We start from the raw sequence: 25,286 nt of genomic DNA, 5'->3' as shown, positions 1-25,286 counted from the left end.
AATTATTTTCCTTTATTCCAATTTTATATTCCTATAACCCTTTCCTCAGTGTAACACTGTGCTTAATATTTATCTTTTAAAAAGCCACTTTAGGGCGCCTGGGTGGCTCAGCCGCTGCCTTCGGCTCAGGTCATGATCTCGGGGTCCTGGGATCGAGTCCCGCGTCGGGCTCTCTGCTCAGCAGGGAGCCTGCTTCCCTCTCTCTCTCTCTGCCTGCCTCTCTGCCTACTTGTGATTTCTGTCAAATAAATAAAATCTTTAAAAAAAAAATAAAAACCCACTTTATTACAGGCATCTGGGAATGAGTTACTGGCTAGTGTATCTTCTAAATTGCTCTTTGCAGACATAGTGAGTTGAATTCTCATGAAGAAAACAGATTATGTCATAGGAAAATAAGAATGCAACTTAGTTTTACCTATAACTCCAATAAGTCAGAGGATTCTTTACTAAGGTAGTCACTTTGCCATCTTAAAAATTTTTTTTATAAAAATAGGACTATTTTATTGACCCTTTAATGATAATAGATGAAGAAATGAGACCAAACTCAAAACTTGTGTATAGTACTTATCTCTGCTATTCAGAAGGATATGAGAAAAAATTTTCAAAATGCCCAAAGTAGCATGCTATATAAGCATTTCTAAGCTTTAATAAAACTGAAAAAAGCACACACAGATGTGACTAATAGATATAAGCATGCTAGGTATTAAATAATAACACCAAAACAACAATTAGGTACTGGAATGCAACTGGTCTTCTTCCATTAAAATAGCACTTGCTAAACAATCTTGACTGGACTGACATCAGGATATGTCAAGTAACTATTAAAATCTACACTTAAAGTAGGTGTCAACAAGCAGATTAAGAAAAAAGGCCAGAAGGTGAATATCTTTTTATAGATCTTTCAACACTGGCAAGCAAGAGTCAAAAAATGGCTCCTTTATGATGAATGTATTAGTCAGGCTGAGAACATTCAAAGTGCATGTAAATCCATAAAGAAAAAGAATACACTTTCTAAGAAAGATACAATACTCTTCCTCCAAGCTTTGCCTACAGATCACTAGCATTAAATATCGTCATCTCAGAAAGGCTATTCACGACATCCTTCTCCTGTCGGGCCCCTACACACAAGTACGTGTCCCATATTAATGGTAGCCTCCATGCTTTTCAGCAGCTGCCACGTCTTATCCAGCTTCCCCACACCCTCCAGAAAGTAGAAACACCTATGCCAACCCATGTGGTTGGTTAGGTTATGCAACCTAACACAAGATGGGAATCGCTGAAACCGATTTACTCTGGTGACTCAGATTTAAATCTAGGTCTCTGTGGAAAAGGAGGTGGGGAACACGAACGTGTTGACTCCATTCTCCACTAATATTATATAACTAAAGCAAATTCAAAAGATTTTCTGCTCTTCATAGAGGTTTTTTGGTTTTTTTCTTCTCTTTATATGGGTTTGACCAAGAAACCAGCTTTCAGAAATGCTCAGGTCTAACTAGGTCCAGCATGGCATCAGCTACACTGAATGACCTATGGTAAAACAATTCCCTTCTACAGAGAACTCCCCTACGGTGTCGCCATTCACACACACTGTCCTTTTCCTTCTTCCTCTAGCCTCTTCCTTAAGCTGTCACCAAGAGCTACCTCTTAGCAATAGCTTCACAATTTCAAGATAATTTTTTTAAGATTTTATTTATGTTTGTTTGTTTGTGGGGGAGGGGCGGAGGGAGAGAGAGAATCTCAAGCCAACTGAGTGCAAAGCCAGATGTGGCCTCAATCCCACAACCCTGAGATCATTACCTGAGCCAAAATCAAGAGTGAGAGGCTCAACCGACTGAGCTACCCAGGTACCCCATCAAGATAATTTTTTCAATGCTATTTCACTCAGAGAAAACAGAAATACTCTGAACACTGGAAACCCAGAAATAACAGAACAATAATAAAACAGTCTTCATTTTCACCAAAGAGATAACTCATTTATTTCTGGAGTTATCAAACTAAAATGAAATAAATAAAGCACACTGGTCATTAATCTGACAGATCAAATTACTTTAAAAAGAATACAGGCTAGGAAAATCGTAATTTAGTACACTTTTCAGGGTAACCTAGCTGCAAAATGCTTCAGTAGCAAAAGTAAGGTTTTCATGTTAAAAAAAGTTTTTGTTTTCCTAAATGTTTTACTTTATTCCTAATCCTTATCTTCATTCTTTAAATATTAAAATCACACTGCTTTTTTCCCAAGAAAATGCACTTGACTGATAGTAAAATGAATTGATTTTATAATTTTCTATGATTTTGACATAAGTAAATTTCAGTTTTCACTAAGGAAATTTCTATCACTCTCCCTGATACTCAGATCAAACATCATCTTAAGGTTCCCCTAATCATCTCAACTAAAAGTAATCTTTCTACTTACTAAGCAGCCATAGAACTTCTGTACCTCACAGACTAATCACATACTATTCATTTACTTCTAAGTCTATCTTATCTTCACGGTATTACAGAGGTATTGAGAGAACTATCCACATCTTAGATATCCTTATAGCTCCACAGCACCCAGCACAGCATACTATGGGTGGCTCAGTTGGTTAAGCAGCTGCCTCGGCTCAGGTCGTGATCCTGGCATCCTGGGATCGAGTCCCGCATCGGGTTCCTTGCTCGGCAGGGCCCTCTGCCTCTGCCTGCCATTCTGTCTGCCTGGGCTTGCTCTCTCGCCCTCTCTCTCTCTCTGATAAATAAATAAAATCTTTAAAAAAATTTATAAATATTCAGGAAAGAAATTATAAAATATTTAATATACATTTTTAGCATCTTTGAGAGTTTATTTACAGTTTATCATCATTTTGAGAAATAAGAACCAGGTTTTAATCCCTTACACTTGACATAATATAGTTACTAGTCACTACAGAAATAAGTCAAGCTAAATAAATTAGGGAATCAATACACGATGATTTTTCTAAAAATAACTGAGAGGTAGTTTATTTTTATTTCATGCTTATTTACTTAAATATGGCATTCATCACCTAATACTGTGTTTTAATGAGCAACATTCCACGGGGAAAATGCTTGGGTTTTAGAATCACAGAGACCCAAGCTTTTATCAAGGAAAACTGATTATGAATTTACCAAAGGCTCTCTAGGGTGAAGAGAATAAAGAAACATAATAAAACATGTATTATCATTCTTTCAGTCGAGAATGAATAGTTTTAGAATTCCTAAGAGTGACAGTAAACATTTATTTTCTTAAGACTTACATAATTTTGTGACAACATGCTTATTACCTAAGTACATTCATTCACTCAACAAATGCTTACTGCAGGCCAATTACATCCCTATGTGTACATGTTTAGAGAATAAAACTTGCTGAAATACATTATACAATATGTGGTAATGTTCTACAGCTGTTTATTCATCTACACTATAAATATGCCTTCTGCTTTTCCACAACCTCCTTTATATTCAGTACAGTAATAGAGGGTACTTAATATCTCTTGACTAACTGTCCAATATTTCTTTCTTTATATTCTGTTACAAGTTAAGAATGAAAGTTCCCAGTAAGCAAATATACTAGTGATTAAATAAAGAAGTCCAGGAAAGCCGATTAAGAAGAATGCCATGTAACTGAAATTTTACATGACCATATCCAGGGCTGTGAATGAACTTCCCAGTGAAGAAAAATCAGCCACTTGCCTAGTTACTCGTCACCCATTTTACAACAAATGCACGGAAGAAATGTACATCTTTGTCTGGTACCTATAGAAATAAGCATATAATCTAAATTTGTACAACTAATCTCTTCCTCCTGAGGGGAACAAAAATATCAACATTCTTGTATTAGTCAAGATTTTTCAAAATGAGCAAGGTAATTGTTCTTTTAGCAGTAAAATACAAACAGATCAGTATTATACTACAGTCATGTAAAATGTTACCACTGGGTAAAGGGTGATGGGTGAAGGGTACATGGATTCTACAATTTCTTCAACTTCCTATACGTTTATAATTATTTCAAAATTAAAATACAGGGATGCCTGCGTTGCTCAGTCAGTTAAGCATCTGCCTTTGGCTCAGGTCATGATCCCAGGGTCCTGGGATTGAGTCCCCCATCGGGCTCCTTGCTCCCTGCTTCTCCCTCTGCTTGTGCTTGAGCTCTCTCTCTGACAAATAAATAAAATCTTTTTTAAAAAATTTAAAGTATATATATATAATATATATATACACACATAGACACATACACACACATATATATGTAAGGTAATGCAATTTGAATAAATGTTAGAAAGTTTAAAACAAATATATAAATTGCTTTTCTAAATTCAAACACTTAAAACGTACTGAGATCTGAGTATTTTGAGACAATACTTGTGGGATTTTTTAAAAGATTATATTTTATTTAATTAATCTCTACACCCAACTTGAGACTTGAACTCATGCTCCACTGACTGAGCTAGTCAGGTACTCCATTTGTGGGATTCTTCTTAAAGTGTTGAGTTCTATTGCTTGCTTCAGAAGCACACATAATAAAATTGGAACGATACAGAGAAGATTAGCATGGGCCCTGCATAAGGATGACACATAAAGTGTGGAGTCCTATATACAATAATTAATCACCTCCTAAATTATAAAGTAAAATTTATGTGTGTGGATGCTTTACTTAGAGCAAGGCAATAAACCTACAAGGTTCTATGCAGATATAAACAAATCAGTCATCCCCCTGCCAACATAATTTTGGCATGAGGGTTTAATATCAAGTAATGGCTAAGTACAACACTATGTCAACTATACTACAATAAATACAATAAATACAATCTCAAAGATGCTACAAAATCAGATGCTTACTTTTCTTAGGCTAATATTAAATTAATTGCCCTCTTTTAGTCCATACTGGCTGGAGAAGAGGGAAATGAGCTAGGAAGAAACATACAGGAAGAGGAAGCTGAAACTAGTATTTTAAAATGCAGCGAATTTGGAGTACCTCAGTGGTGCAGGTGGTTAAGTGTTGGACTCTTGGTTTTGTCTCAGGTCATAATCTCAGGGTTGTGGGATCAAGCCCTGCATAGGCACTGCACTCAGCACAGTCTGCTTGAGACTCTCCCTCTACCCCTCCCTGCAGCATGTATCTATTTATTTTTTATTTCTATTAAAGATTTTTATTTATTTATTTGACAGAGATCACATGTAGGCAGAGAGGCAGGCAGAGAGCGAGAGGAGGAAGCAGGCTCCCCGAGGAGCAGAGAGCCCAATGTGGGGCTTGATCCCAGGACTCTGGGATCATGACCTGAGCCGAAGGCAGAGGCTTTAACCCACTGAGCCACCCAGGCACCTCAGCATGTATCTATTTAAATAAACTTTTTTTTTTTTTTAAAGAGCAAATTCATTAAGTGTTGATGACACACCTTTTATTCAGGTCAGAGAGTACCCTGTAACAGGATCCCTACCACAACATCGGTAGCAAGGACTTAAGGACTCAGGAAAGCAAACAGAACTCGTGTCAGAACTCAACTATCACCATTTTCTGAGGGACCTGCAGGGAAAAGGACTGCCAACAGATGAAGAACCAGGGACCAGACAGGACAGGTCACGGGCCCTAAGTAACACAGCTCTGTAGTGGCAGAGGCAGTACAAGAACTGAAATCCCTTAATTTCTGGGACTCTGAAGTGTCGTTATAAATAGATACTTATCTTTCGTAAGTAGTAATAAAGAATACTTTAAAGGGATTAGGCCATACACAAAAGAATCAAATAACTATAATTAGTTTATTAGGAAAAAAAATAATCTCACCCAGTAGTCTTCTAGACTCCACCATACAAGTACCATACTTTAAACCCACTATAGCTTCACATGAATGTAGCTGGCTTACAGTTACTAATCTAAGCTTGTAACTTCACCGAAATGGATAATGACATTACCACCTAAGATTCTGTTTTCCTAAGGCCTAACAGTGTCTGTTATTGGGTCAGCATAAAACAGAAAGGGCACACCCACAAGTCTCATGCATGCCTGGGTCCCACAGCACCTGACCACCATGGTGCTCTTCCGTGGAACAGCACAATGATACACTGTACTTAAAATAACTAAAGGCATTACTATTGTCCCAAGTCATACACTAATATACCATACACACATAGAAGCTGGTGACAATTTTTTTTTTTAATTTGTGGGAGAAAACTTAGACCTAAGTCACTAACAATTGTCCTTGACATAAGAAAACCAACGTATATATTTAATAGTAAGACCACTCTATTAGAGAAATAAAATGAAGGCCCTACTCACACATAACCATTAAAATGGCAACAACAAAAACTCAAACCCAAAGCAACACGTTCAGCACATAACAAAATTACCATTTTGTTGGTCAAAATAAAAATAGTACCTACAGGGCGCCTGGGTGGCTCCGTGGGTTAAGCTGCTGCCTTCAGCTCAGGTCATGATCTCAGGGTCCTGGGATCGAGTCCCGCATCGGGCTCTCTGCTTGACAGGGAGCCTGCTTCCTCCTCTCTCTCTCTCTCTGCCTGCCTCTCTGTCTACTTGTGATCTCTATCTGTCAAATAAATAAATAAAATCTTTAAAAACAAAAAATAGTACCTACATTAAGCAGACTAAGATATACCAAGTATTTCACATACTAAAAACTAAAGGGCCTATCAAAATAGACTGCAACACTATTAAAGATCAAGAATCCAGTATTTATGATTATACATAAGACAGCCTACTGCACACGATGATTTTTAGTTAAACAGAAATGAAAGAAAACTCCCATCACCAACATATGTTACTTTAAATGCTTTGCCTCGGGATGCCTGGGTGTCTCAGTCAGTCAAGCACCTGCCTTTGGCTCAGGTCATGATCCCAGTGTCCTGGGATCAAGTCCTACATCAGGCTCCTTGCTAAGTGGGAGCCTGCTTCTCCCTCTGCCTGCAGCTCACCCTGGTTATGCTCCTGCATGTGTTCTCTCTCTTTCTCTCGCTCTGCGTGCTCTCTGGCAAATAAATAAATTAAATTTAATTTAAAAATTAAATCCTTTGCCTCATCTTACAGCGAATACAAAAATTAGGGTCTCCCAATGTCTTTCCCTGTAGGCCCAAAGACATGCAGGCATGGGATGCCTGGGTGGCTGAGTCAGTTAAATGTCTGCTTTCAGCGCAGGTCATGATCCCAGAGGCCCAGGAATAGAGCCCCACGTCTGGCTACCTGCTCCACAGGAAATCCACCTCTCCCTCCACCCCTCCTTCTGCTCCTTCTCTCTCTCTTGCTCTCTCCCTCTCTCAAACAAAGAAATAAAATATTAAAAAACAAAACCCAAACAAAGACATGCAGGTATTATGGCATAGTCAGAAGGGATGGTAGAAGCCAGAGATGTAAGGACTGAGAGACTCAAGAGTTACTGGTAAGGTTTCCAGGCTTGAGAGGATACCTAGATGTTATGGAGCTGAAGAGTCACTGCTGGAGCAGCCACTTGTACAGACTCAGTGCTGAGCACAAAAAGCCCACGGGCCTGCACCATCATAGTGAGGTAAATAAACCAACTCTAATTGTTTGTTCAACCAAATGAAACATGCTAAGAAATATTGTGGATTTTATTTCTGGTACTAGACGTTTCACACTCTGCTCCTGCTTGAGTTGTTTATAGAATGGATATTCTAGACCTATCAGTGTCTTGTTTATTAAAGATTCAAGGGCTCAGTAATAAAATAACCTCAAAAAAACTCCAACCAGGGGTGCTTGGGTGGCTCAGTTGGTTAAGCAACTGCCTTTGGCCCAGGTCATGTTCCTGGAGTCCCAGGATGGAGTCCAGCATCCAGCTCCCTGATCAGCAGGGAGTCTGCTTCTCCCTCTGACCCTCCCCATTCTCATGCCCCCTCTCTCTCTCAAATAAATAAATAAAATCCTAAAAAAAAAAAAAAAATTCCCACCAAAGAAAACTGAAGTGCAAATAAGCCACAAATTGTGCAATAACCCCCATCTATTTAGCCTAGAGATCATCTACGTTTGTTACATTTACATTCATTTATAATGAATGAATGAAAGAATTTCCAAAGTATTGGCATTTCTTGAGCTTGTGATTACAGAAAGGATAAGGCAGCAGGAAAAGATGTTGAGAGATTTGGGGGAAGCTTGCCTGTGGGTTTCAGGGAAACTGAATTAAAGAGCAAGGAGAGGCTGGCACATAGATGTCCATGTGATCATTCACCAAGTATTTACTGAACACTTTTTATGCACGGCTCACTGCTTGGGCACTAAATGCACAGTGATCAGCAAAAGAGAATCCACATTCACATGAGGTAGCAGTCACTATGCAGTACTGTTGAGTATCTCATACCCAGTTTGCAATAATTACTCCATTTTCAGCAATTCTAAAATTTGACAGACATTAATTCAATGAAATACAAATTTGGAGGTTTTAAAAAAAAAAAAAATCTAGGACCTCAGCCTAGGAGAGGAGACAAACAATGCAGCTATTAAGTACGGGTATGACAGTGCTAAGGGAACACAGGGGAGGGGCAATTCAGCATCATTCCCAGAAGAAGTAAAGTCTTAAGGTAGGAGAGGTGGCGTACTTCAGAAACCTCAAGTTGGAGACAGGAATGTACCTCCGTCCATGGAGAGGACCCACTTTAGGCTCAAATTCCCTGAGCTCAGAAGTCAAAGTCCTCTCACTGGCCTCCTGGGTCTGCAAGGCACCGCCACAGGCCTGACCCCACCTCTGACCTGCCTCCAGCCAACCCCTTCCTGTTCTCTAAATATCAGCACCTGCTCTGCTGGCAAATCTAAAACTCTCACTCCAGAGAAAATTTCAAGTCTCTGCTCAGATGTCACGGAAACAGAGGCCTTCTCATACAGCCCTCTATAAACGGCACGAGCACCCACACCAGCAACCTACTGTTCCCTACCTCCTCACCCAGCCTTATGTTGCTCAAGGCACTTATTACCAACTGATAATAGTATACACTTGTCATCTGTCCCCCTCTAGAATTTAATCTCCTTCATAAAACTCTCTCACCTAGCACTCTGCAGAGCAAAGAGCAGAAACTCCAATCTTTTTTTTAAGATTATTTATTTATTTATTTATTTTTGATTTTTTTTATTTAAAAGAGAGAGAGAGCACCAGAGAGGGGAGGAGCAGATGGAGAAGCAAACTCCCTGCTGAGCCCCCAGGACCCTGGGATCACGACCCGAGCCAAAGGCAGACGCTTAACTGAATGAGCCACCCAGGAGCCCCAAAATCTTTTTTTTTTTTTTTAAGTGAACAAATGAATGGTTGTCAGAGTGAGACCAGAAAAGCTAGAGCCAGGTCACAAAAAGCTTTGTACAGACTAGAACCCCATGCTTTACTGGCTCTTTGATAACTTAGGACCTATTAAAAGATTTTAAAGAGGAAAAAAATGCATATTGAAAAGATCACAACTGTGTATTTTTTAAAATTAGAAAAGAAAAGGGTATTTGTTCCGGAAAGGGTGTGAGAGAAATTGGTGAACAGAGGTGAGACTACAGCTAAGGAAAGCATGTACAGAAGAGCACTGTAATATTTCAACAGAGAAATACGGGCCAGAATAAAGAAAGGCCTCTGAGGAGGAAAAGGTAGAGGAGAAATACTTAGGAGATAAAAGCAACTTGACAGGAAGTGGAAACTGAGGAAGAAAAAGGAATGGAAGATGAGAGCCAGGTGTCCACCTAGCAACACACTAGATGCAAACGGTATTTCCTCAAACTAAGAAGACAGGAGGAGGGTGGAAACGATTATGAGTTAAGGCTTGGGCAGGTTGAGGCTGATGTGCCTATGGAACATCTCAGTCGCATATGTCTTAACTAGCAGTTGGATATATGAATCTAGAGCTAAGTAAGTAAGGTTTGGACTGGTAAAATAAACAAGTGAAAGTTAAGAATGTATGCTCAAATATTAAAAAATGCACCACTTTTTAATTATATTTAAGTGATTAACCTACAAATGTGTTGTCACTCCAAATGGAAAAACTAAAAACCATTTTATCTTCCAGAATAAAATCAGCACTCTAGATAGCATTAATACCTATGCATTAGTATATAAAAAATAAAACTTGACAAACTTAACAGCAAAAAAGAACCCCAAATATACTTAAATCAAAAATATACAGGAAAATTAGCCTTCTAGTTTTCTAATTTTTCTAGAAATAAGGCTACAATCATTTATGTATTAACACTTCTTACAAATTCCTGCATGAGTTCAAAGTCTACAAGACTGAATTATTTCAGACTCTCTCTCTTTTTTTTAAGTCCAAGCAAAAGTTGAAGAAATTCTCCCTAACTGGAGGTTTTCTAAATTCTGAATTTTTATGAAAAAAGCAAAGCTAAAAACAAAGCTTTACGTAGCTTTTTCTGAGGCATGTTTTAAAAATGTCAACAGCTGAGTTTTAGAATTCTCTAATGACTCCTCTCAAAAAAGCAATTCTAATAACATGAAAGGCAATTTCATAATAAGAAATCAACATTCTTTGAATGCTACAGCTTTCACAGATGACCAAGTCGGGGAAAAAAAAAAAAAAAAAGGAAAATTATTCAGCAATATGGGTCATAAACTTCCTATGTTGGTTCAAACACTATTGAAAATGAGAGTTAAAAAGTCGAAAATGGGGGTGCCTGGGTGGCTCACGGGGGTTAAAGCCTCCGCCTTCGGCTCAGGACCAGGATCCCAGGGTCCTGGGATCAAGCCTCACATCAGGCTCTCTGCTCAGCGGGGAGTCTGCTTCCTTCTCTCTCTGCCTGCCTCTCTGCCTACTTGTGATCTGTCAAATAAATAAATAAACTCTTTTTTAAAAAAAAAGTAGAAAATGTTAAAGGACCACTACATGCATAATAATGGCTAAAAGCTTAATAACTGACAATAATAAGTACTGACAAGGATGCAGAACAACAGAAATTCTCTTAACACTGCTTGGAGGAATGCAAGATAGTAGTCATTTTGGAAAAGTTTGGCGATTCAATATAGAGTTACTGCAAATGACAAATACATACTTCTTCTAGGACCATGTAATCCCACTGCTAGGTACAAACTCAAGAAAACTGAAAACGTTTGTTCCTCACATTGTTTATAGCAGCTACATTCATAACTGACCCAAACTAGGCATGACTCAAGATACCTTAATATAGGCCATGATAATAGTACTGATGCTGCAATAACTAGTAAATAATACAAATCAGGGTTTTTTTTTTCCTTTGGAGAGCACGTCATTACATTTGTCAGCATACCATTGATGCATGCTGATACCACTGATACATACATACCACTGATACACACACTGGTACACAAACCACTGATGCAGGGACACCTGGGTGGCTCAGTGGGTTAAGCTTCTGCTTTCGGCTCAGGTTATAATCTTAGAGTCCTGAAATTGGGGCCGGGATCGCACCCACCACCCTCCTGCTGAGCAGAGAGCCTGCTTCTTCCTCTCTAGCTACTTGAGATCTGTCAAATAAATAAAATCTTAAAAAAAAATTACAAACCACTGATACATGCAACAACTTAATGAATAGCAAAATCATTATGCTAAGGGAAAGAAAACATAAAAAAGACTACATACTGTAGGATTTCACTTACATGATATTCTAGAAAAAAGTATAGGGGCATGAATTTGATTAATAGTTGCCAGGGGCTGGGGGCAGGGGGAGAGAACCTTTTGGTGTGAAGGAAATGTTTTGTATCTTCACTGTGGTGATTATCCAATTGTATACATTTGTGAAAACTTTTACTGCATGTAAATTATACTTCATTAAATCTGATGACAAAAATTAGAATAGCAGTCATTTATCTCTTAATGCCTTTATGGATTATAAATGCATCATACATACAAAAGGAGAACTGGAACTTAGCAGAAATGTCAGGAAGGCAGATTTTAACTTACATAAACAGGAAAAGATTTAAAATGTTGAAAAAAGAACTGAACTTGTAATGACATAGGAATGAAAATCAGAGGCTGGATATCCGTCCAAAGATGCCACAGAAATGGCCCTACTTTGGGTGTGATTTCAGTTTAGTATCATTAAGAGATGTCAGCATCACTAAGATCTCTTCCTACTTGGGAGTCAGTGGCTCTAAAATTCCATGATATAGTATGTCATGATAATCTCAGATCCACTTTTAACAAAACATAAATTACTCATTTTAACATCAAGCGAATGTTATCATTGATTCAAAGCTTAGTGTAGCCTTCTTGCTAATGGTGCTGGCTCTGACCTTAGACAGCCTAGTTTGAAGAGTTGGCCTACCAGTGGCTGTGTGACTTTGACAAGCATCTCTAAATATCTATTTTTTCACCTGTAAAATGGGGTTAACATTTTCCTAAGGGTTCATGAATGCATGAAAAATGATTTCTATGTGCTAAACTCTCAATAATAAAAATTTCTTAGCCATAACTCCAAGTGAAGGATATAAATTATCAAATCTCTAAGAATTTTACCTTCCAAACACAGGAGATTTATTAATTATATATCCACTAGTTCATAAACTTTTGTGGAGCCGTCTTTTAAAAATGTGATGACTCCACGGACTCTTTATCCAGAAAAAATCCAAATATATGCTACATTCTGCATAGGATTTCTAACAATTCAACGACCCTCTGAAGCACATGCATTAAATTAAGAAAACTTGATGTAGACTCTTAAAATTGTGAAGTTTAAGAATTTCCAAGTAGATAATCCAACTAATATTGAAATACTATGCTGTCATTTATTCTTTACCAGTTTATAGATATTGCAAGACCAGACGTCATGTTTTCTAATTCATATCTTTTTGCAGAAATTTTAAGTTAGAAATCTAACATTTTTTACATGAATCAATTTCAACTCAGAAAGAGAAACTAGTATAAATCTGTATTTCTAGCATCTTGAGAATGAATAGTTCAAAGTGTAACATGTACTACTGTGCTCAAAAATCCTAGCAAGAGTTCTCAAGTCAGTCTAATGAAATACGTATTTCTAAATATAAAAAAACATACCAAGCCATTTCCTGTGCTTGGTGTCCGACCGTAAAGTTTTTTGTTGTTTTTTTAAAACAGGATTTATGTTTTGCTAGACCTGTGCACTAATACACACCTAGTTTGTTTTTTTTTTAACCAACATATTTTTGGTTCTGTTTTACATTATGTTTGTTATATTAGCCTAATGGTGGAAACTAATTGTTTTAAACCTGCTCTCAAACAATTCCAACCTGGAAACATACTGCCATCTCAAAGCAAAAGGTTTTGTATCTTTTTTTAATTGTTCGGTTTTCAGACTACAATACCATTTGGCACTAATCAACTCATGCCCATTACTGAACAAAAAATTGTTTTTCCTATGCATTAGCATCACTTTTCCACAGGAAACAACCATTTTTTAAGGCGCTGGAAGTAGAGGCAAGGATTCACTCATATAGTAAACATCCTTTCAATCAGGTTTTATCAGGTTATTTCAACAAAAAGAGAACCTAATGCCGTGGATCTCAGAATTCAATGGTACAAACCAATGAAATGCGGCACCTGAGGATCAAGCACTGGCCAGGTGGGCCAAATGGCTAAAGGTCACATCTGCTTTCTGAACCCTATGGTAACTGTGAATATTCGCGAGGCCACCACATCCCATGTACAAGAGAATAAAAGGGCAAACGCACACGCCAGGAGCATCTTGGTTCCTTGCATAAACGAAGGGTTTCCAGCACAGGGCGTTGGGGGAGAGCAGGGCTCAGCAATGAGCAGGAGAGGCCCGCAGCCCGGGAGACAGCGCCCGGGGGATGGAGGCCTCGCTCGGCTGCGCACGGGCGCTGGGGGCTCCGGCAGCGCAGACCCCACGGGGTCTGGAAAAGGGGCCCTCAGCAGACCCCGATCCCTGGACCGCCGGGTTACACCTTCACTGCTCATAGGGGCAACGTCCAGCCCTCTCCTCCCCCCCCGCCCCCCCCAAAATACCCCAACATCGCTCCCCACCGCCGGCCGCGCGTGACCCCAACCCCGACCCCACCGCGACGGCGCCCTCTCCAGGCCGCGGTGGAGGACACCAGGCAGCCGGCCAGCCCGGGTGGCAGCGGCGGCTCCGGGCAGCGCGGTCCCAGGGGAGGGCGGCAGCTGGGCCGCGGCCTGTCCGCAGGGCCAGCGGGCACAGGGCCGCGAGTGGGCAGCGCCTCCGCCCCGCACAAACAAAGCGGCCTCGGGGCGCGGGGAGGGGTAGGGCGCGCTGACAGGGGGGCACTCACCGGAGGGCAGGCGGGCGCGGGCGGGCCTGGCCCGGGAGCGGAGACCGCGGAGGGCCCGAGTGCGCGCCGGCGACTGGGAGGGGGAGGCGGGCGCGGCGTCCGCGGCGGGGCCCGGGAGCCCCGCGGCGGGGCCCGGAGCCGTGGGCCGGCCTCGATTCTGCGGCCGCGAGGTGCGGGAACCGGTCCGCCGGGGCGGGCAGCGGCGCTAGGCGGCCCGGGCAGCGACGCCGCCGCCTTTCCCTTCTCCTGCCCGGGTCCCTGCTCCCCCGTGACCTCCTCCTCGCTGGGTCCCCGCCGCCGCCGCCGCCTCAGCCTCGGCGCTTCTCGAGCTTCTGCTCTCCATCAAGGCCGGGCCGACCCGCAGGGACCATCCCGGAAAGTGAGGGGTTGTTGCCGTTTCCCGCAGCTGTTGGTGGCCATCTTTAATCCTCCTCCTCCTCCTCCTGCTTTCTCCACCTCCCGCTGGCTGCCTGACTGACTGACTCTGGATCCTCCTCTTTCTCCTCCTGCTCCTCCTACTGAGCCGGCCGCTGAAATTGCAGCCACTCTTCCTCTCTCCGCTCCTGCCTTTCCTTCCTCTTTCCTACTTCCTTCCCTTCCCCCGGCTTCCCGCGTTCCCCCTCACTCTAACTGGCCGCCTTCACCCTCTAACGCAGGCGGCGGCCGCTGGGTTCTCTCAGCGGGAGTTCGGCCCGGTTTTCGCTCTTGCCCCTCTCCCCACTTCCCTTCCAGACGCACACACCCCGGCTTCCTTCCCCTCGCCCTGCACTCAGCTGCTCCCGTTTTCCTCTCCCAACTCACTGCCCCTCTCCCGTGGTTCTCACCCTCCTCAGTTCCAATTTCTCAAAAGACTCAGCTGTGAACGGACAGCTGGGTTCTGCTCTCCTTAACCCTACACCCATTTGCTGGATGCCGTCAGGCAGCGATGGAAGAAAGGAAGACTGCGTTAATTTTACTCTAGCTGGAGTACAAAGGACTGCCCACGCTAGCTATTTTACTACGCAGCTTTGAAACTCCTGGATGGTGTCGTGTTTGGCTCCGGTCCATTATTGGACCGAATTGTTGAAGAGCCCAGTCTCAAATGTTGCCTTCCCTCAGTGACCTTGAGCCAGTTGCCCTAAAATTTTAGGGTTCTTTACCGCCCCTTCCCATGAAGGATATTTATACCTTTGCAGTCCTAACAAACACAGTTTAGACCAAATTAATACGCTTTGAGTGATCATCAGTTTGTCCCTCTGTTGTCTGTTCCTGATCAAGCCAGTAGACAATCTGGGGCAAGCCTCAGTTCTGGCAGTGGAGGCAAACTGAGTCAGCAATTACGAGTGGAGACTCTGAAACAGGCTTAGTAGTGGGGAAGTGGTAACATTGTTCTAATGACCAATTTGGTTTTCCTAACACTGCAATCTACAGAAGCATGTGAATTTCCTCCCCGGAATATGAAGCAAGGGGGACTTGCTGTTTGCTTCTTTTTAACTACTTTGCCTTTGGCAAGTTGAATCCACTTGTAAGGATCCACACAAGATTCAGCACTGCTGCCAAACACAAGGGATATTATATATGAGCATGTGGAGCTGGGGGCTCACAGTTTCTGCTCCTTAGGGATAATGGAGCCTTACACTTTCAGAATAAGAGGACCAGATGTGTTCAAAGGTTACACTCCTTCAGCAGGCCCAATAGGAGAAATGTTCTCAAACGTAGTTCTAGATGCTACTTCAAACTACTTCAAAATGAGTAATTTTTTTAGTTTAAATCTAAAATGATGTTATCAAAAAAACGTGTTTCAAAGCTCTCTGAAGAGTATGTTCAATAAAAAATATTAGTATGCTTTGGGGGGGTCAGGGAGGTGGGGTTCTATTTCTTTGATCCTCACAAAGTAACCTGTACCCAGTTAGGTTCTAGATTTCAGTTGCCATCTTTCAAACCAGTAATTCTATTTGATATCGACAACCTGCATCAGCATCGCAGACTCTTTCAAACCCAAATAAAGTCTTTCAGACAGCTTTGCATCTCAATTCCAAATACATTTTAGAATAAATTATTAAAAACAAAGCACCTTTTTAAAAAAGCACCTATATATATTGTGTGTGTGTGTGTGTGTGTGTGTGTGTTCTTTTTGGTTGTTCAGTGCTTAGATTTTGTGTTTCTCTAGCCTATTACTAGGCAAAATTACCACAATATTCTGAAGTATTTCCTTATAAAACCATATATTCGCAGAAATAAAGATGGGATAACATGAATATAGAGTAAGAAAATCAATTGACGTCTTATAAACACTAAGACCAGCATGCATTTTAAAAGGAGGGTTTTCAGTTAAATACAAGGTTTCAGGAATCTTGTTGTAATTTTATTTACACTAAGGAAAGGGGAGTTCACATATTTTAATACCTTAATTATATTTTTTTCTGTTGAGAGAAATATAATAAAATTCATGGATAGATCAGTATGCAAATACAGCTGCTTCTTGTTAACATCTTAAAAGTGAAAATCTCACAAAGGTTCCTCACTGATACAAAAATGTAGTAAGCTTTTTTCTCTTTTTCTGAAGCCATATAAACACAAGCACTGTAATAATGGATAGTATCAAGAGAAATGACACCCTTCACATTTACTTTTTTGCAGCGAAATGACACCCTGCACATTTACTTTTTTGCAGCTCCGTTTCAAATCTGTCATTGTTACAGCTCTTACGTTCTTTAGTCTTTGTTACTGGCTAAGTGTAGTATCTCTGTCATCTTAGGGTTCAGGTATGAAAAAAAAAAAGGGTCAGATCAGGTTCTCCTATAACATGATTATTGTTTCATATGTATTCACTTTCAGATAAACTCCAGGTCCTCCATAAAACAAAGAATTGTGTTAAAGTGGGATAAACCCTTTGTGCAGAGGCCAGATGGAAAGGGATGGAAAGGGCATGTGCAGCAGACTCCTCTGGGAATAGAGGAACAAACACGAAGGGCTATTTCTAAGCAGAGCCTGGCCCCCGACTTACAATTCATGAATAAGGTGATGGTGAAGAATAGCAAGAGGTTATCTGTGACAATAAACAAACAAAACCATACTGGTTTTTAACATGAAGAGAATTCTATGAGCATGAATAAGCAAAAGTATAACTTTATTTATTTATAAAGATTTTTATTTATTTGACAGAGATCACAAGTAGGCAGAGGCAGAGGAGGAAGCAGGCTCCCTGCCAAGCAGAGAGTCCGATGCGGGGCTCAATCCCAGAACCCTGGGATCATGACCTGAGCCAAAGGCAGAAGCTTTAACCCACTGAGCCACCCAGGCGCCCGGCAAAGTTTAACTTTAAATGAAGGAAAATAAAGATAAAAGCTTCATGAAAAATACCAAAAAGTAAGAGGAAGAAAATAAAATGTAATAGGGCACTTTAGAAAGATTGTGAGGATAAATAATATGTAGTGACAACTTGCCTTTTACACAATTGTTTTCTTTACATTTGCTTTTAAAACTAAATAAAAAGTAAATTAAACCTGGGCAGGTAGATAATTTCAGAGATAAACGTAAGTATATTATAGAATTTTAAGACATTTATTACCAGAATACGGAGCACTAAATTATGCTGGAACACAAAACCTAAAAGGAATTGAAACTTTAATCGACATATTTTTAAATTACATAACTACCGTATTTAAAATACACAACCATTTTTCCATGCTGTTAAGTACAGCCATAGTAATATATATTTTTTTCTTGTTTGAAGGAGCCAGATGGAAAATAAATGGGCAAGCAAATGAAAGTCTCTGGGGATCATGGAAATTGAATGACTATAAAAACCATATTCCAGACAAGAGTATAGTCTTAGGGTAAATGTTCAGTGTGAGTCTCATAATCTCTGTTCTTTTAGAAAAGACAATATTTCTGTTCCACATCTTCCTCTTTAAAGGGACTGTCTAAAATATCAAGTGAATAATGGCAAGCCATATTTATCTACACTGATTGAAATTTAGTATCATTCTTCGCTCCTCAATTTAGAGAACTCCTTATAATTAACTGATGAGCTGTCCTCGAGACAGTGCCATTTAGAGTCATTACTGCACTCTAATTGGGGAGAAATGCTTTTAGAAAGTTCCAATTAGAGACTTTTTCTGTTCTTGTAAATACATTTGAAGGAGATACTGAAGCATTTGTTTTGTGGGGCTTTTTTGTTTGTTTGTTTTGGTTTGGTTTTTGTTTTTTTTGGTGGGGAGGAGGTCATAGCTTTGTGCATCGTTTCTATGTTTTAAAGTAAATAGAAGATAAAGCTTTATATTTTGAAGAGTAACATACTACATGAAGAAACTATTTTTGCTTTTGCTTATCATAACAATCATGATAATAGGAAAAAGGTGTGCTTATCACTTCATTATTAGTGAACTGTGTTTCTACTTAAAGGTGGAAGTTCCCCTTGATCTTCATCCCTCTATATGTCTTAATGGAGAGTTCAGACTTTTCAAACCAATATCTTGGCAATGTTTTTACAAGTTAAATATAGTGATATGCAGACTAGATTTACTTTACACATTAAAAAAAGTTGGCAAAAAAAAATTCAAATGGTTTGTTATAAGTCATTTAGTGCATGCTTTATGGCACTCTGAAGTGAACCCAGATCTCCTAACTCACTCTTCAGTTCAGAAACTTAAGAGTTGAAATGATTGGGGCGCCTGGGTGGCTCAGTGGGTTAAGCCGCTGCCTTCGGCTCAGGTCATGATCTCAGAGTCCTGGAATCGAGTCCCGCATCGGGCTCTCTGCTCAGAGGGGAGCCTGCTTCCCTCTCTCTCTCTCTGCCTCTCTGTCTACTTGTGATTTCTCTCTGTCAAATAAATAAATAAAATCTTTAAAAAAAAAAAAAAGAGTTGAAAGGATTAATCTTAGAAGGGGGAAACTAAAGCCCAGTGAAACGTTTAACTGTGCTGCATTAATTTAGATATAATTTAAACTTTGTTTCCAGAGGTACTGTTCAGCATTGACCTTTTTAAAAAATAAAGGTAAGAAACAAGGTAAAATAAAACAGGTTTTTTTGTTGTCTACAAAAATGAGAATAATTGCAATAAAAGAAGTGAAAAGCAAATTAAAAATTAACTAAAAACTTTATGAAATTTTTTTTTTACTCTAGAGCAACCCCCTATTCTATAATGTTCATTTTTGGGGCAAAAAGTATAAGTTAACTCTCAAAAATATTGTGCTATTTAATATATTAAGTCTAAATTGTGAGCCTGAGACAAACCTCTATTAGCTAAATAAAGTAAAACACTGCCATCTGCTGACCAGATGAAAAAAGTAATTGCTCTTTGACACCTCTGTAAGAAGATAAAAGAAATTCAAAAAAACAGTATCAATTTATTCCATATATCTTTTAATCATGTACTACACTAGGTGATGTAAAATTAATCAATCTCCTCTAAAGAAACAGGATTCTATATTCTATACTAGCATGTGGTTGTTCTTGGTAGCAACATTTGAAAGCAGTCCAACAGTTAAATCTGATCATACTAGTAATACAACTGTATTTGGCTAAAACCACATTTTCTTTTATGGATAAAATTTAAATGAGTAAGTAAAGTTATTAACTTGCAATATTTTAAAAAAATATTTTATTTATTTGACAGAGGGAGAGATCGCTAGTAGGCAGAGAGAAAAGGGGAAGTAGGGTCTCTGCTGAGTAGAGAGCCTGGATGTGGGGCTCAATCCCAGGACCCTGAGATCATGACTTGAGCCGAAGGCGGAGGCTTAACCCAGTGAGCCACCCAGGCGCCCCATAACTTGCAATTTTGAATTGGGCAAATTGTATGTAAAGACTCTTGTTTAAAAATCTACAATCCCGGGGCACCTGGGTGGCTCAGTGGGTTAAAGCCTCTGCCTTCGGCTCAGGTCATGGTCTCAGGGTTCTGGGATCGAGCCCCACATCGGGCTCTCTGTTTGGCGGGGAGCCTGCTTCCTCCCCTCTCTCTCTCTGCCTGCCTCTCTGCCTACTTGTGATCTCTGTCTGTCAAATAAATAAATAAAATATTTTAAAAAAATCTACAATCCCACTAAAAATTGCTTAAAAAATAGAAAATTTTTAAGTTTGATTCTTGACCTAATTATTTCACTTTGCAAAAATTATTTCACTGCCTGCTGGAGATTTAAATCAGACCTAATGTCTGCCTTCATGTAGTTCACAGTCTAGAGAAGGAAACAGATAAAAAACAGAAATTATAATGTATTGAGAATTATAATGGTTGGGTCCCCCAATAATGGGTCCATGGTCAAATGAGTGAGACTGATACAAAGTGAAGGTCAAGCAAAACTTTATTTCGCGCCAAGCATTGAGAATCAAAGTCACCAGCGAGGGACGTCTCTTCCAAAGAGGTGACCCCTCTCTTCTCTACAGACTAACTTTTATAGAGCAAAGGCCATGTGGTTGAGCCTGGCCACACACAGGTGGCCAATGAGATTGTAACACACAGAGAAAGCTGCACAGTCATGCTAGATCCCACACGGGTGGCCAATTGAATTACAATTTACCCCATAAGAGCTATTTGAACTAGCCTATCACCTTGGTGAGAATTGGTGCCCAAAAGGTGGGGCCCACACTCCTTGGTAGCTAGGGAGACAGTATGTGAGCTCTACTGATTGGACGTCTCCACCTGACCTGACTCATCCCTGCATTGGCCGTTATCTCCACGTGACCTGACCACCCTTGTATTTGGGCTTTGTTACCTGGGTCTGGTTTCCTGGACTTGCTTTTAAGTAAGTTCCCCTGGAGGGGACAGGGTCAATTTAAGTTTTACTCCATAAACAACAAAATGGCTGCTCAACCTAGGTGGGACCTCTCTGGCTAAATAGGCCCTTACAATAACGGAAGAATATGTAGGATACTATATGAGTACCTCATTCTGCTCTAGTTGGGCACACAAATCATTGTCAACAGTTCATATCAACTGAAGCCTATTAGGCATTTGTTCCTGGCTTTAATCTCCGAAAAAAATCCTTACACTTGTGCAAGAACTGTATTTTAAAATTTCTCCCTGGGTGATGTTTTCTATTGCTTTACTCAGAAACCTCAAAAGGCAATACTCATAACATTTGGATTTCTCTCATTCTGTGCATCATCTACTCCCTAAATATCTCTCAAACATCAATGCTTCTTTCTATTTTCCCTGGCACTACCCTAGTCTCATTTTCACAACTACAACAACCTCTTATCTATCTGGTCTACCCACATTCCCTTGGACCCCTCCCAATCCCTTGTTCCCACTTGCAAATGTTCAGTGACTCTTGAGACCTAGTATGGTTGGTCCACCAAACACTTCTGTACTATCAGCTCACACTGTGCTTTCTTGCATTTTCTCCACTGCTGCCACCTGTCCTGTTTTCAATCCATCCTTCCTGGCATGCTCCCTCTGCAACAGGGCCTTTCCACTTCCTATTCCCTGTCTCTCCGCTCTTCACTTATTATAAAGAAGGCTTCGCTGAACTACCTAAGTCACAAAATCCCGCTTTCATGTAGCCGCTCAACTTTTCTTCATAGCGCTCATCACAGATGCAATTCTATAGTTTTATATGTTAGTAATAACATGTTATTACTTGATTTATGTCTATAAATTCCAGGAGGACTACGACTCTCTCTTTGGGCTTTTTATTGTTCCAATTTTGGAAACACTATTTTGCATTACAAAAATTTTCCAATTCATATGGAAAAGCATTATATCAAGCAATTAAGAGCTATCATTACTTAATGACACATACTAATAAAAGGAATGAATAGAACAATCTGGACTATTGATTCTAAACACATAATATTTCCTCTTAATGGAACACAAATTTATTATCTTTCCCTTGCTTCTTTCCTCTATGTCACAATGAGACTAGAAAACACATTTGTTTTCTTTAAAATTGCCTCCTGGGTCTGGTTATCTCAATAATAATGCTTCCTAACTTGGGGGTGTACTAATTTCAAGACAGTATTATACTGGGGGAGAAATTACAAATAAAGTTAAACATGGACCCAATTTTTTTTCTAGATTTTCCCCATCACCAAAATGTTCTTTGCTTCCTTTTTTGTTGTTCCTTATCTCCTGACATTTCTGCCATCATTATGTGCCTTTAAAAATCAAGTTCCTTTTTTACTGTACTTTTGAAACTTCCAGCCAATGAGATAGGAGTAGAAGGACAAATAACAAATCACAAATAACAAATCAATCAAAAACACAATCTACAGCTTCTTTGTTTCACTTTTACATTGTCTCAATACCTTGGGGTGTTGTTTGTCTTGTTTGGTTTAGTTTTGTATAAGTAGGTTCTACTACAGGGGCTTGAACTCACCGCCCTGAGATCAAGACCCTGAGCTGAGGTCGAGAGTTGGATGGTTAACCAACTGAGCCACCCAGGCCCCCACAATACCTTGGGTTTCTAAATAGAACCAGTCACTAAAAATAAATTTCTATTCTCTTGCACTGTCAAGAAGCTAAATCATTCTGAATTCAAATCAAGGTTACATAAAATCAATTTACATTATATATAAACATCAGAGATTTATTTTTCTTTAAATAAATCCAGATTTCATTCAAGGACATACTGAGATGGTTGATTTTATGTGTCAACTTTGGACCATCAGGTACTCAGATATTTGGTTAAACATTCTTCTGGGTTTATCTATGAGGGTATTTCTAGATGAGATTAGCATTTGAATAGGTATGCTGAGTAAAGCAGATTGCTTTCTCCAATGTGGATAAACCTCATCCAATCTGTTGAAGGCCTGAATACAACAAAAAGGCAGAGTAAGGGAGAATTTTTTTCCCGCGTAACTGTCTTCAAGCTGGGACGTTGGTCTTCTGGCTTTGGGCTTGGACTGGAACTTATACCATTGACTCTCCTGGGTCTCCAGTTTGCTCACTGCAGATCTTGGGACTTCTCAGCCTCTGATACTGTGTGAATCAATTCCTTATAATGAATCTCTTCATTATATCTATAGATTTTGTCTATCTATCTGTATCCTCTTGGTTCTGTTTCTCTGGAGAATCCAAATATACCTACCATGATATAAAAGATTGATTATAGGTCATAGATTTTATAGCACTTAAACATGGTTATGTGGATTGATTTTAGTTTTAAATTTCATGCAATTTTATCTTGTATATTCATCTATAAATAAGAATGAAGACTCACACATACACACACAATCTTTGGTCCTATATATATATATATATATATATATATATATATATATATATATGTTTTTATTTATTTATTTGACAGATAGAGATCACAAGTAGGCAGAGAAGCAGGCAGAGAGAGAGGAAGGCAGGGCTCTGTCCCAGGACCCTGGGATCATGACCTGAGCCGAAGGCAGAGGCTTTAACCCACTGAGCCACCCAGGTGCCCCACAATCTTTGGTCTTTTAAACACTTTCAAATTCTCTTGTTCAAATGGGGGAAAAAAATCTCCCAATCTTCTTTTTTCCCTCTAAACTTTTCAAAGGAATGGACTATTATATACTCCTTTATACTCAAGTTTCTCCACTCAAATCCCTAATAGTCATTCAATTGCCTATTACTTTAGTGCTCTGTTGAAACTGGTCCAATTTTACCATTCTGTTGAAACAGTTCTTACCAAAGTCACCAATAATCTAATGCAGTGTTAAATAATTTCTATTTTTTTACGAGAGATTCTCTATCCTTATTTTGGAAATGTTGCTACTTTCTTTCCTTGGTACTCGTTACTTCCTTAGTTTATTTTGAAAAAGGACTTTGGCTGCCTGCAATTTGATCTCAAACCTTCCAGTTCTTTCCAGTTTGTTTCTTAGCTCAGGTGGAAGACCCTGAGGGCAAACTATCCCCTCAGGGGAACTGAAACTACCCCCTCAAGTAATAAAGACTGCCCTGAACCAGCAAGATCCCAAATGACAGACTTCAAGACAGTGATTAACCTGACCTTTTCCCACCTGCACAAACCTACCAACTTTTGTCCCACATTTTCCTTATATAAACCTGGAAGTGTTTTCAGCACTTTGTAGAAAATCTTTTGAGAGACTGGTCTACCGTCTTCCCAGTGTTGGCCTCATCGAACTAAATTCCTTTCTTGTTTCACCACCACTTGTCTCTTTGTCTTCAGGTTTTGCCAGCAGGGAGTGGCTGAACCTGGTCTGTTTGGTAACCCCCTAGAGACAGACTATTCTTACAAACCTGTGCGCAGGCTACAATATGACAGGCTTCTTCTGGTTCCTCTCAAATTCTCTACGCATTCTTTCTGTTTCCTTCACCAAATCTGTTTCTTCTGCCTGATCCTTACAGTTACTGCTTTCCAAGGCGACACCATTATTCCACTGCTTCTTCCAGTAATTCTTAAGAAATTCAATTCTGGAGAACAGACTCTCCACAGCCTGACATAGATAAGAGGCCACAGTGAAGCAGATCCACCCTCTGGGATCACTCTTGGCAAGAGCCCATCAAAGCGCTACCACAGCCTGACGGTGTGTGTGCAGCCCAGAGGAGGGCCAGCACCACTCCGGAGTGAGTCCTACTCTGGGGAGAGGGTCGGAGAACCACAGTGGCCCCACCAGTGGGCTGGGCAGGCAGTTGGTCTCAGTGCAGGCCCTGCCCACCACCAAAAGTTTTCCAGGGGACCACACAGGGACAGTGCCCTGCAGTTTGGTGCTGTTTCATGTCTGGTTAACACCTGGTCTGACTCAGTTCAAGCCCCGGGCTGCCCCTGATCAGCCCGCTAATGCCATGGGGACCAGACTCTCTCCACAATATGCAGAGAGCCATTGAAGTCTGGACTGAGGGCAAACACAGCTCTGCCACAACAGTAGGACACCCCTGTAGCAACACATGTAGGAGACACTCCTGAAGTGTCAGGTTCTGGGGAACAGGGGACACTGCACTGCAGGACCTCTTCTTTATCAGGCCTCTACTTTAAGTGCAGGAGATGTAGCTGACTTTCCTATCACAGAGAAACAGATACAGCAATAGACAGAATGAGGAGACAGAGGAATATGTCCCAAATGAAAGAGCAGAACATAATCAGAATAAGAGACCTAAACAAAATGGAGATGATTAATATTTCTGATAGTGAATTTAAAGTAATGCTCATAAAGATACTCAAAAAGATGCAAAA

At 40.2% G+C, this 25,286-nt stretch overlaps 1 protein-coding gene and 1 non-coding gene across 2 annotated transcripts in view; one reads left to right on the top strand and one right to left on the bottom strand.

Annotated features, from left to right (window-relative positions):
* WDFY3 (WD repeat and FYVE domain containing 3) overlaps positions 1–14,293 on the bottom strand; it is a 276,729-nt gene extending 262,436 nt beyond the window's left edge. Inside the window, exon 1 of the mRNA XM_044224616.1 lies at positions 14,196–14,293. The gene's annotated coding sequence lies outside the window, so the exon portion shown is untranslated. The remainder of the gene's footprint in view (positions 1–14,195) is intronic.
* On the top strand, positions 4,495–4,599 carry LOC122890694. Its single transcript, XR_006381144.1, has one exon. It is a non-coding gene; the product is annotated as a U6 spliceosomal RNA (small nuclear RNA).
* Positions 14,294–25,286: the final 10,993 nt, after the last annotated feature.

The sequence above is a fragment of the Neovison vison genome, chromosome 11, assembly GCF_020171115.1.
Source record: "Neovison vison isolate M4711 chromosome 11, ASM_NN_V1, whole genome shotgun sequence".
NCBI lineage: Eukaryota > Metazoa > Chordata > Mammalia > Carnivora > Mustelidae > Neogale > Neogale vison.
Note: the sequence above shows the minus strand (reverse complement) of the source record. Positions and strands in the feature narration are given on the sequence as shown.